The sequence below is a fragment of the Drosophila miranda genome, chromosome XR (assembly GCF_003369915.1).
Source record: "Drosophila miranda strain MSH22 chromosome XR, D.miranda_PacBio2.1, whole genome shotgun sequence".
Taxonomy (NCBI): Eukaryota; Metazoa; Arthropoda; class Insecta; order Diptera; family Drosophilidae; genus Drosophila; species Drosophila miranda.
This window is the reverse complement of record NC_046674.1, coordinates 17,863,606-17,876,671: the sequence shown is the minus strand read 5'-3', so window position 1 is coordinate 17,876,671 and position 13,066 is coordinate 17,863,606. Positions and strand designations below refer to the sequence as shown.

At 43.5% G+C, this 13,066-nt stretch overlaps 1 long non-coding RNA gene across 1 annotated transcript; it reads right to left on the bottom strand.

Annotated features, from left to right (window-relative positions):
• Positions 1–12,216: 12,216 nt before the first annotated feature.
• Positions 12,217–12,641, bottom strand: LOC117186468. Its single transcript, XR_004471537.1, has 3 exons — positions 12,532–12,641; positions 12,429–12,474; positions 12,217–12,373 (listed from the first exon to the last, which is right to left on the bottom strand). It is a non-coding gene; the product is annotated as an uncharacterized LOC117186468 (long non-coding RNA).
• Between the last annotated feature and the right edge of the window lie 425 nt (positions 12,642–13,066).

The window sequence follows — 13,066 nt, the reverse complement described above, 5'->3', positions numbered from 1 at the left end:
ACCCTAACTGTGATTGATTTATTGTTTTATTGTGCCAAAAAAAGAAATACAAAAAAAAAATGGAAGATGAAAAACGGAGGAAAAGGCGAGAGAGATATTACAATTTACAATAGCGATAAGCAGAGAATTGAGAATGTTGTATTCTCCATTCTGTACTCTGGCCCATAGTCTCCTGGTTCTTTTAGTCTCTTTGAAAACTCAAATCAACTGAGACCCAGTGCCGGGTAATTAATAAATAATTTGTGAGATTTTTATTTTCTTTCACATGTGGGCCCTAAAATCTGAACCAACTGGAAAGTAAATAGCCATGGCTAAAGTCATGGGGCTTGGGGTTTATGGGGGTTGGGGTATCGCATTCTCTCACAGTTCATTAAACTGGAAATGGAGGAATAAGTTTGGGTCTTGGTCTTCTCGGGTATTTATGACTTGATTGTCCGAAGACTCCAGGTAGCAACACTAAATATGTCCATAGAAAACAATGGTAGCAATAATTCTCCTTAAAGACGAAATTTAATTCTACAAAAAGCCAAGAGAAGCTTGACCTTAATGATGGTAATTTTGTTAGAATTATTCAGGGGGAAAAACTATAATTATTTGGAATAAAACACTTCCAAAATTTAATTTCTATATATAATAATTAAAAAGTCTTAAAGCTCTGAAAAAAATAATCAAAAATCAATCTTACAGTATACTCGTAGGACACTGTATATCCAAGAAAACAAAACTTGCCAAAAAAAACAACAAGAAGCCCCAAATCAATGCTTGACCAAGCCAAGGCCCCTCCCCTCCCCAGGAAACCCCCCAACCATGCTTGGTCAATAATCCGTTTCTAAATTTGAATTTTCGATTGGCCACAAAACATCTGCGACTCCCCCGACCATAATCCAAATGCTGACCAATCTGTGTGCACATCCATCCAATTTTCCTTTCACACCTATTCGAAATTTGCTGTCATCTTTGGTTACTGTTATTATTATTATTATTATGATTATAATGCGTTTTGGAAATAAAACTGGGGCGCCTGCCGAAGACGAAACCGGGGAGACGGGCGCAGCTGGGACACATGTGGGTCCGCACTCGTATGGAGGAGTATGCAACTTTTTGTGTCCCGTATTGGTCAGCAAAAGAAATCTCAACATTTGGCATACAATTTGCATTATTTGAGATTGGGTTTTTGTTTTTTTTTTTTTTGTTCGGTGCAAAGCTAAGTCGGGTTGATGTATGTCAAAGATACGTGCGCCTGTTAAAATCCTGTCTAATTTAATATCTATAAATCCCCGGCCATGACAGCAGCGACCCAGTGGGCCGGAGGTGGCACAGAAAAAAGGGTTATCATCGGTCGAGGGTTGCTTATCAACGTGGCAAATTGATTTCGGCTCGTTATGCGGTCACTTGGGTACATTTTTTGGTCAAAATTGTAAACCCGAAATTGGCCAAACGTGCGTTACAAATTAATGTTTGTTTGGGATTTTGTTTCACTTCCTTTCTTTGCGTTATTATTATTATATTTTTTTACGTTAGGTTTTTTTTTGCAAACAGGCCATAAACCCTTTTATACTTCAACAGGATGTGCCGCCTGATGCCGAGTTATGTGGTGCAAATGCCGTGGGTGTTTTGGTTTTTTTGGGGTGGCTATCGTTTTATTGGCCATGCAATCAATATGGTATTAGTTGGGCTTGTCATTCACTGACACCGATATGGGTTATTGATATTGATAGGGAGATGAGCGTCTTTGTTGCAGCAAACAGGGATCCCAATATATCCGACTGGAGTTCCCATTTAAGAGTTCAGTTTTGATTAGTGTTCGTTAACCTATTCGAAGCTATTCGTCTCTGAACACTTGTTTAGCCACAAACCATTATTCCTCGTCATATTGTGCCATAAATGCTATACTATGTATAGGAGATAAATACTCCTTCCTGCCTAGTACACATGCCTCCTAGGCTCCAACGCCAAGACAGACTTGTCATATTTTTTATGGGGCCCTCACGTTGGGTTAGAAAATGTCGCCTTTGATTGCTTTCCTATTTGTTTACATTTTCAGGCTATTTACAAGGGAAAGAGAGAGAGGGAGAGAGAAGGAGAGTGATAGAGTGATAGAGAGAGGGCGAAGCTGAAGCAGGGGAGAAATGGTACGTGCATGGCATATCAAAAAATCGAAAATGCCCGACACATGTTTCAATCATTTTCCATTTTTATTTATTGTCAGCATTTATTTTGCTGACACTTTTCTATCTCCTTTGCTGCCACCCTCCGATCAGGTCGGTGTCTCTTTTTTTTGTGTGTGCGTGTTTGCTTACAAAACAATCTGCAAATTGCTCCAAAAATCTGTGCCTGATGCCAAATGCAAGCCTTCCAATGAATCAAAGAATGTCAATTTATCTGCAGAATGCTTTTCTGACGCAGTAATTAAAGAAAACTTTAGCTAACTGTTAATCAGCCTGGGGCACTGGCACTGCCAGCTTTCTTAAACATGGCTCAATAAATTTTCCTACCAAAATATTTAAAAAAAAACCATCCATAGGGTATGCCAACTTTTTTAGGTACTGTGGGAGTGGGAAGAATGATGTATAAGAAAAGTCGCCTCAAGAGTATTTCTATTTTGGAAATTCCCAGCATCAATATACCGCGATCCCCCGCCCTGCTTTTGGTATTAGTACAGGGTACCGAATTGGCAGTGCTGCCAAGGCAGTCAAGGGCTGATGGGGGTCCCCCATTGGCCACTCTCCTCTCCACTTTCCTCTTCTGGCCATCGCACATTGTTGCTCATGCAATTTCAATTACGTTTGCTGTCGATTTTCGAATACGTTTCGGCGTTTCAATTCGATTTGCAAACCCCCTGGCCATCTTGCCCCACGCTCTCTGTTGCTCCCCCAGCCCCCATCCCCTGACAGCAATCCGCAATCCCCCATCCCCCCTGTCCACTGCCCCCGCCGCGTTCCACTTGATTTCAATTAAACTGAGTTGCCTTTGGCGCTGACGCTTTTCGACGTGTCACAAATGCAGCATTCAGTTTTCGCTTTCCACCTCCAGCCCCACCCTCATCTCCCCCCTGCTCGTTCCCCCCTCCCGACAACTTCCAGCTTTCAAGTTTATTTGCTTGTTTTTCTTCTGTCGACTGCTGCTGCTTCTTGCCATTTAATTGTTTTCCTTCGTTTTTCATTTTGTGATTTCCTCTTTGGCGCTTGCTTTACCCTCACTCCCCCCACCCCCTCCCGAGCGGCTATACTTGACCACTTGCATTTTATGGCGACGCGGAAAAGCTGTTTTCCCCTTCAAAATGGGAAGCCGACCTCTTCGATGGCGGGTGGGGCACGGTCACGGGGCTGGTGTGGGGAAAGCCATGTTGTTGATGATATTAAGATGGTGTTGTTGGTGGGCCTGGGCGTTGCTACAGTGGTTTAAAGGTCCTGCTATCTGGTCGAAAACTTTACTAGTGTTTGAAGGATTATTTCAGGTGTTGTTCCTATGCCTCTCTGGGATTGCCAGCCATCCTCATCGCTTTAATCTTTCGATTTGCTAATTTTTCAGTCCTATTCCACCAGATCCTTTCAAATACCTCTTGGCCTTTACGTACTCCTTCCTCTCTTCCACAATACTTTCTTTCACGCTCCACTGTGCCACGCATTCCCCCGCAAACTGTCCAAAAATCGCAGCCAATCGGGCGCTTTCCAATCACCAATCGAGCTACACAAATAAAAAGCAATGCGCTGCTTGTTTAAAACAAAGAAAATTGCCATTGTAAATAAAATAAGAAATATAAAAAAAATGAAAGAAAATCAAAGAAGTACCAAATTGAGAGAACAAGGAGGAATTGAACACAAAAGAGCCAAGAATAAAGTTTTTCAAAAGCGATAAAAACGAAATGTCGCATATTTTTATGACATTTTCCACCACTACAAGCGGCGCGCAGGAGACCGTGGTGAGGTGAGAGAAGGGAGAGTTTCGAGTCCGCAAAAAAAAAAAAACCCCCCCTCCCCCTCCACAAATATTGGCGCAAATTGAATTTGTAAAACAGCAAACAAAGGGAACAAAAAAAAATCTCTAATAAAAAACGTTAAAAATTCGTTGTGCGCATATTTTTGACTTTTACTTTGCTATTGCCAGTGAAGAGCTCAACAAAATTGAATTAGTTTTGCCCAGATATAGCCATGGAGATGGCCAGGACTCCTCCTGGTTCCATCGATGCTCAGTAGGCACATTCACGCCTCCCCGAGCTAGTCGAAGATGCTTAGTCGGCCTCATCTCTGTGGGGTTTGTGTTGATCAGCTCTTCAAAATATGTGTCCAATATGAGATACTGGAGCAGATTCTTGGGCGGCCAGTCTACAGCTAAGCAGCGATTGACGGAGGTACGGGGTTGATTGGCCTCCCGCTTATCAACAATTTCTTCGTCAATCAATCTCACCATAAATTTCAATGGTAAAAAAGTGGCACCATCAACGGGCTCAGTGGTTTCAATATTGAAGGATCACTTGGGTATAAGAAAGCTTTCCGCGAGATGGGCGCCGCGTTTATGTACGAGCAAAATGCAAAGGTTAAGATACATATGTGCAGTTTCCATTGCAAAGATCCATGATTCAGGCTACGAACTGCTCCCTTACTCGCCCTGTTTTCCGGATTTAGCCGCAAACCTGAAGGAAAAGATTGGATTCCAACGATTGATTACAAAAAATTGAGGAAACGTTGCTCAAAGTGTAAAGATCTAAAAAGAGACTATGTGGAAAAATGAAATGATTGTTTATCCAAAAATCTGAAACACCAATTGGAGTACCAGGACGAGAAATCAGGCGCAGTGAGGGAATGTCCCAAAGGATTCCCAGTTGAGTATAGGAGTGGTGTAGTGCTGGAGATGTGGCGTTAATAAAAGGAGGCCCCCGAAATGAAGTTTTTTAACAAATTCGGGGGTCCTTAGATCCTCAGAGTGCATCTGTCTGTGTGGAAAAGGAGTTGACAATTAATAAGCAGGTCCGGCTACTGAGTGAGTTTCCTGAGCATTACGAGTATGATGAAAAATATATAAAACAATGAATAAGCTAAATAAAACCTAAGTAATTAGGTTTCCCGATCGAAAGCGAAGAAAAGATGGAAAGACAATAGAATAATCTATTTAATTTCAAACAGGTACTCCCCCCATTAATCATGGATAAACACCTTGGCCTTCGCTGTACATCGCTTGACCATTAACCCACATACACACATATATCACCATCAAATGGCTTTCATTGCCACTTTGGCGCTTGAGGTCTACGAGACGTTGCCAACTATTACAAGTTCTTTGACTTGGCAAATAGATGCGCCATATTTCACTCGGCCAGAACCCGACCAGCTCAATCCACACTCAAACACAAATCATAATTGCGATGGCCCTTGATAGAGATAAAGTAATGCGGCTGCTCTTGCTCCCTAAATGGATTTACCCAAGCATTTGCCAAGTTTATGAAAAATAATCCTAGAGACAATGTGAGGCGCAGGACCAGCAGAAAGGGGGAATTTTTAAGATATGTATAGATACGTACACACACTAGCACATACATATGTATATGTATGTATGTATGTATATCTAACAGCGTGTGGCTGGCGTATAAAGTGCTTTTGAAAACATCCCAACGAGTTGATGTCTTGGCCAAAAACTTTTTGGCCAAGCTCTCTCACAGCGGATGGGAGGTGGGAGGGATATAGCTGAGGGAAAAGTGTTTTTCATAAGCAATAATAATAATTTGGAGGCCGAATTTTAATTGCACCCAATGGACTCGTTGGGAAAAAGGCGGTGTGGCCTTAAGATTAATGAACACAATGAAGATCTCCAGTATCTAGATACGAGTGTGTACTCTTTTCAGGGGGGTGGCACACTCGTATGTATGCTGGACGATGATATAGCGTTACAGTTTAGGAAAACGAAAGCCTTTGGCAGCCTTAAAGCTGCTTAGTTTTAAACTGTTTTCAACGGGGGCAAAAACGAGTATAGGGGGCATCAAATCTTGAGGAGCACACCGTCCTCCAGCAGACTTTCATCAATCACTGGGCGAACAGATTTTCGTTATGTCTGCCAAAGTATATCCATTAAAATACAGCAAAATTAATTATTGTGTGTGTTTTTTGGCTGAGTGTCAGGTGGGAAGGATGGTGGGTGGTTGGGTGGTTGGGCCAAAGGGTTGAATTCGTTTTTATGGCCTCGTCTATGGCCCTTGTCGCGTTTATTTCGGTGGCGCCAACTTTCATGCTCAATTAAAACGTTTGTTTAATGGAAACAAATGCGCTTAATTAATAAACACGCATTTTGTGGTTCTCTGGTTAGGGGTGGACCGCGGGGGAAAAACCATGGAACGGGCCATATACAGACATACACATTGTATATCCTGGTATATCCTTTCGGTAATGCAGAAAAGTCGAAAACTGTCGCAGCTGTTTATATCGCGGTTGTTTGTTATAATTGTTGTAGTTGGTTTTTCCATGTTTAATTACATTGGATGATGGTGCAATATTTGTTGTAATGCCTGTTCATGGGAAGGGTTGTAATAATTAAATAGCAGCAATAGCGGAAAAGCGGAGCTATTAACTTAAATGGATCGTTTCCGACTGGCAGATCACATCTCCAATGGGAGCAGCGATCGTGCCGCCACCACCCCACCCGGCATTAAATGTTTAACTAATTAATCTGTATTTGTATCATTAATTACGAGGCAGCTGCAGAGTTGCCAGACTTCTACATATTTAAACGCAGTTTTATTTTTCCGCCAAGGGCATTGCATACTTTTGGGGATTTTTAGTGAAGAGTGCATGTCGTGTAAATCGTGTAGTATTTCGATTTGCGGGTAAAACCTAGCTCTGGATTACGTATGACGTTCCTAGAAAATCTTGTGATAAGCGAACACTTTTTTCGTATTAAAAAAATTATTGTTTAGCGAGTACTAGGGGAATATTCTTAATGTACATCCGTGGCGTTAAAAATATTAATTTAGCTAAAAATGATATTTCTGAACTATTTCTATAAGAGTTTTTTAAGGGAAGATGGGAGGCTTTTGACTACTTATTAAATACTTTAAAACCAATTAAATTCCTCTATGGAAAATCCAAGAAATGCAAAGCCTTTTTTTTACTTTTTTGATTGAATTTTGAAACGATCCACTAGCAGTAAAAAAGCAAGTACTCCTAGTTAGGACGCAGCTGTCTTGTAGATCTAAGTTTTGTCTTTAGTAAAAAAAAAACCCTAATTTATTTGTTACTTCTTCTGATGCAATAGTCAAATTTTATTTCTTAGATCGTCTCCGTTTTATCGCATGTATGTCATACTATTTCTCCTCATGATCGTATATTGAAAACCGCCTATACTGACAGTTTTCTTTTTTGTTTTTGGGTCGTCCAATTTTCCCAGACTTTCTCCATAGGTCGGCAAAATGGGTTGCAAAATATATACTGTGAATGTCTAGCCAAAAAAAAAGTCGATAAGTGCTCGAATTACCTTTGCTTAAAGGTAGCCCACCTCTGACACCGCCTCGCCCTTTGTACGGTTGTCTGCAATTTCAGTGGATGGCGGATGGCGCTATTTTTTTTATAATGTTTATTTTTTCGATTTATGTTTTGGGTTACTTTTTTTTTGCACCTGGGTGGTTTTATGGAAATTTCGTCATTGGCTTTCCGGCGCCCGCACACGTGTCTACGTGCTGATAACTTTTTGTGGGCCAACAGTGCGTATGCTTTATTTATAGTGACTTTTGTAGGTCTAATTGTGGGCGTGGACTATCTGGGCTAAGTATAATGAATAATGAGCGCAAATCATGTGCCATTGAACTTTAAAGGTATTCGATTTATACCTAATCAAATTAAGAGAGTCAACATTTTATCTTCTTGGGCCACAGCCGCGCTAAATGGTAATATTTGGGAGACCACATCGAAAGGGCAATGATAAACATTGATGGGAGGCAAAGAGTTATCGAAGATCTAATTTGTCTTGTATTATTTTTGTAATAGATATTTTTATTTTATTTATTTTTACTATCCATCAAGCGAATAATATTTACAAAAACATATGTAATTATTGTTTAAAAAGCTGGATTCCCCTATATCTCTTGGCCTTATCAGACTCAATAATTCCTCCGCAGATCTCTCTTGGCCATTTCCGATTCTCATTAGCCGATAAGGTCAAAGTCCGAATTATTGAAAAATCCGAGACGTATAAAAATCTTATCAGGCCCACAAATGCAAAACAGATCGGTTTGCAAGGTGTCAAAGTAGAAAATGTTTAATGCGCAAAAAAAAAGCTGTGAATGAATCGGGATTGAGCAATAGTAGATGTATATAAATGGGGAGATTGGATGGTGGGGAGGGGGACGGGGACGGGGGCGGGGAAGCAGACACGCACTCACAGCTTATAATTATAGTAAGTACTTGTGCACGATAAAGAGCGAGCACAGATAGAGGGAGACAGAGAGAGAGAGAGAGAAATTCGCTGCTGGTGCCTCTGCTGCTGCGCTGCTGGGTCAAGTTCAAGGACAAGCAAAGCAAAGCAAACCAGCAACAACAACGCTGACTACAAATGGAAATGAATGAAGAAGATGAGCACTGAAAAGAGAGGAAGAGAGAGAGAGAGAGGGTGAGGGAGAGGGAGAGGGGACTGAATGGGTAAGTAATCGGATCAACCGAATGAATGAGAGCTGTTCGCTCTCGTTTTTTTTCTACCCATCTCTTTCTGTTGTGGATCGATTAGGCGCTGATCAGATTGATTTCACTTTTCCCTCTTCGCTCCCTATCGCCGGCCTTATCTTTGGGCGTGTGTGGCGACCGCGCCCTCTGTGGATCATTGGGTCACCATGCGTGGCGGCTCGGCCCTGTCCCTCAGCCTCACTTTACCGCTTATAACTGGAACAGAAAAAAACAAAAAAAAAACACAAACTGACAAGAGATCCCCTGAAGGCTAAGTAGCCGCAGCCGCAGTCGCAGTCGCAGCCGCAGCATATTGTCTATCTCTCTGGAGAGAGAAGGGAAGAAAGGAGGCTGAAATGGATTTGCAGCTCGTGGGTAATCAACGGAGACACTCACACAGATGGCAGGCACTCTGCACTTGTGCGCTCGGTCAGACAGCGTGGAGGCGTCTCCAGCTTCCATTGTGAATGACGTTCCTTTACCCTGCCGATGGGGTAAGTGTACTGTTAGATGCAGATACAGATACCCAATCGGAATACTAACAAAAAGAGTTTTACTCGACTGTTCTCGCTTCCAAGAATATCGAATCTTCGGGGAGACCCTCTCTTTGGTCGCTTTTGCAGGGCATTTGAGGATCATACATAACTCTCTCTCACTCTCTCTCTCTCTTACTCTGAATCTCGCTCTCCTTTTGGCCCCCACTTACTTGTTATCAATTGTTGTTGTTCTTATGCCTCCCCTGGCTCCTGGCTCCCTGCCCGATGCTGGTTTGTTGTTATTGCATTTAAGTGCAGCTTGTTAATGCTCATTAAATGTTAAGGGAACGCTGAGCGCAGCTCAGATCGGAGCGGTGCAGGCCATCCCAGAGCGAGCTCCATCACCAGAGCCGGCCCCCTCGGCTGCAATTGTCGGCCCCAGCCCCAGACCCAGTCCCAGCCCCAATCCCCGCCCCAGCCCTTCCCGGACTGCGGCGAGGTCCGTTCTCTGAGCTTGAGGCTTTAGTTCCATAAAATGAAGCGAGCCAGAGAGTCGCGGCGAGCGCGTTGAAAGGAAAACGACTTTGCCTGAACAGGAAACAACACAAAAAAAAAGCCCCAACGATCAATGATCTAAGCCAAGATCCCGACAACGATTCGGGTTCGGAAAAGTGAATAAAGTTCTTAAAGAAATCAAATAAAAACCGATGAACCGAAGAGCCGAAGAACCGAAGAGCCGAAGAACCGAAGAACCTCAGAACCGACCTAGGGGAAAATGAAAATTCAAATGAAAATACTCGTACCACAAAAACACCGAAGAGGAGCAACGTGAATAGTATCTGTGGCCGCTTCCTATGCTGCCCCTGCATGATCGTCATTCAACATCAACAACATTGTTGTCGTCGCGTGAAAAACCTGTTCGTTGGAAAAGGCTTAATGTTGTTGCTGCCGTTGAGTGAGGCTAATTGAAAAGAAGTATTAACAACGCTGCCTTTTGTCTTTATGCCTTTGATTGACTGACCGACCAACCCGGAGAAGCCCGGAGAAGCCAGGGCCAAGGGGAGCCAGCCTAAACCTGACCGAGCAGGCAGGCAGGCAGTCAGGCAGTCAGGCAGTCTGGTATGGCATAATTGTGGGATCAGCCAGAAGGAGAACATCATCAGCCAGCCAGCCAGCTAGCCAGCCAGCCAGCCAGCCGGGCTAATTAATAATGCAAACCCAATGCCTACCCAGTCAGTCAGTCAGTCACTCGGGGAATTGCTTAGAAATTCAATTTCTGTTCCCACTGATCGACAGGATAAGTACTTGTCTGCTCGCCCGCTCGCTCTGCTCTGAGGGGAGCGTGTGAATTCCCCGACAAGTCGATCGAGATCAAGATGGGAGATGAAGATATGAGAGAATCGTTTCTAATGTGACAGCTAAGAGGGGGGTCAGCTATGAGGGAATACATAGGAGTATGGAGGGTACAAGATTAGTTTGAAATCTATACATACCAACACACACACACACATGTACATCTTTACATATGGGAGATGGGAGATAACATGGCATGGATTGCATGTGTTTTAGATCCACTAGTCTGAGGATTTATAGGCAAGCGGAACACCTAAAGGAATAATTAAGAATATTCTTGTAATCTCAGGATAAGATATATGTATGTGCATTTGATATACGTAATTTGTGTACATAGGGTAGGCATCCCCTTGGCCCCGTAACGAACTCCTCGCCCCACTCATTCACAGGTCTCAATCGTGCTGTGAATGGGATAGTCCTTATCTGCTGCTTCTTCTTGTTCTCTAAGTCACACGCCCTCCTTCCTGTATCACATGTCCGAGTCCCCCTCGATAGTAAATGCCCATGCACATGCATGTACTCGTACATTGTCTGACTTTAAAACAACAGCCACAACTCTAATTCGCATTAATTTAAAACTCAATCAAGGCAATTAGCGCGCACACTGGAGCAACACTCACGATCGCTTCGGGTTCTGCCTCTGATTCCGCGCTCCTGGCCCCCCCCCTCCTCATCCTCTGTGCACACGCATGTGGAGTGGGGCCTTGGGGGGTTCGAACTCGGGGATACCCTGTCATCAATGAATTATTTATCTGACTGATTATTGGCCAAAATTACTGCAAATTTTGAGATCCCAGTTCAATGAAATAAAATTGAGAAATGGGCTACCAAGAGATTGTGCACCTCCTTGTGTACCCTGTATGAAAAAATCACAGCCAGTGGCAGCATTGTGGCCAGCTCAGACATCCAGACAGCAGCAGCCACACAGCTGTTTTCGGTTCTCAGCCCGTAAGCCGCACTCGAACCAGTTATAGAGTGCAACCTACCTCACGCCAAGCCTGCGGCGACCTGACGATCACAGATACACTCTCTCGCACCTCACAGCTCACAGCTCACACCTCACACCTCGCACTCTCTTCGGCAGTTCTGCTGCTGTAATGTGTTGCATAAATTTGCTCTAAGTAAACATTTCAGTAGACCACAACAGCAACAGCAACAGCAACAGCAACAACAACAACGAGCCTTGAGGCATTGTTTCTGGACAAACTTTCATTGAGTTTTTATTTGCGAAAAAAGTACACACAGACACATGTGCATATAGTCGTACGCGTACGCGTACGCGTACTCGTGCAGGGAAAACCAACAGCAGCGCAACGGAGGAGGCAGCGCAGGGGGCTCTTATCAGCAGCATGGCCCGAAGAAAGGGAGTGTAGTGGGTAGACGGAGAGCGAGAGTGATCAAAGCATCGGGTGCTATCAGTGCCTCACACACTGAGATACACACGCGCACAAGCGTACACATGCAGGCACACAGATATGCGTATGGGTAGCTACTCGAACCTTACTCACTAAAACGGATTCGATTCAGTAGTTCTCCGTAAATCAGCCCCCTCTCCGTGGGAGCGCTGCTTCGGCTCAGCCATGGTAGATTTGTTCACAAGGTGCAGCCATCGGCTAAAACAAAAAATGCAACAGTTGTACTCTGTACTCTACAGGTACTCCATATCAGTCTTGTTTGCCATGTAATCAAAATATTTTAAAAGAGACCAATTTTCCCCAATAGTTCTCTTATTGATAGTGTTGCAGAATCACGAAAGTGATTGCTAATGAGCTTTATTTGGGGATGCGCAAGTATTTGAGTTTCTGGCTTTAATGGATAATAGAACCTTGAAGAAAACCACTAAGATATCACATGGTCCACCACAATTTCTGCTAGTTTCTCCAAGCCCCTCCAGTTACGTTGCTGTAAAATATATAATAAAATAAAACGATGTATGCTAAGATGAGACTGGCCATACCTGACTGACAATTATACCTTGGGTCACGCTCAACGGCAGAGAGCGGCTGAGAAAGAGAGTATTCTCGCGAGAGGGAACCAGAATTAAACATTTATTAACTCACCTTGCATGCGGATTACAAGCAACATGAGGTAACATTGTGCCTCGGCGGGCACTTCGGCTCTGGCTCGGCTCTGGCTCGGCTCTCGCGAGAAGTGCGAGCCGAACGAGCGGGAAACGTTGCGTTTTTGAAAATGGGAAAAGGCAGTGTGGGCAATGAGAGAGAAATTAAATACTTAAATCAAAGATCATTCAGTCTTTGACTAAGCAGCGACGTTGTCGCAACCAAGTGATCGAGGAGCGTGGAGATCGGTGTCGGTTTCGGTTTCGGTTTCCGTTTCGAGTTCTGGCTCGGTATCGGCCCAGCGAAGGAATCGGTTCGGTTCGCTTTGATTCTGTTACAATTTTTTTTTATAGTCGTAATTATTTCCAAGATCGCTGGTAGAGCATTATGCCATGCAACGGATACGGATGCGCTTTTCGATTATAAGCCATCATCATCATCATCATCCTCATCATCATCCTCATCATCATCCTCATCATCAACAATAGTAACAGCGAGAACAGCCGAGTGTCAGTGCAAAAGTGCGATGTCTGGA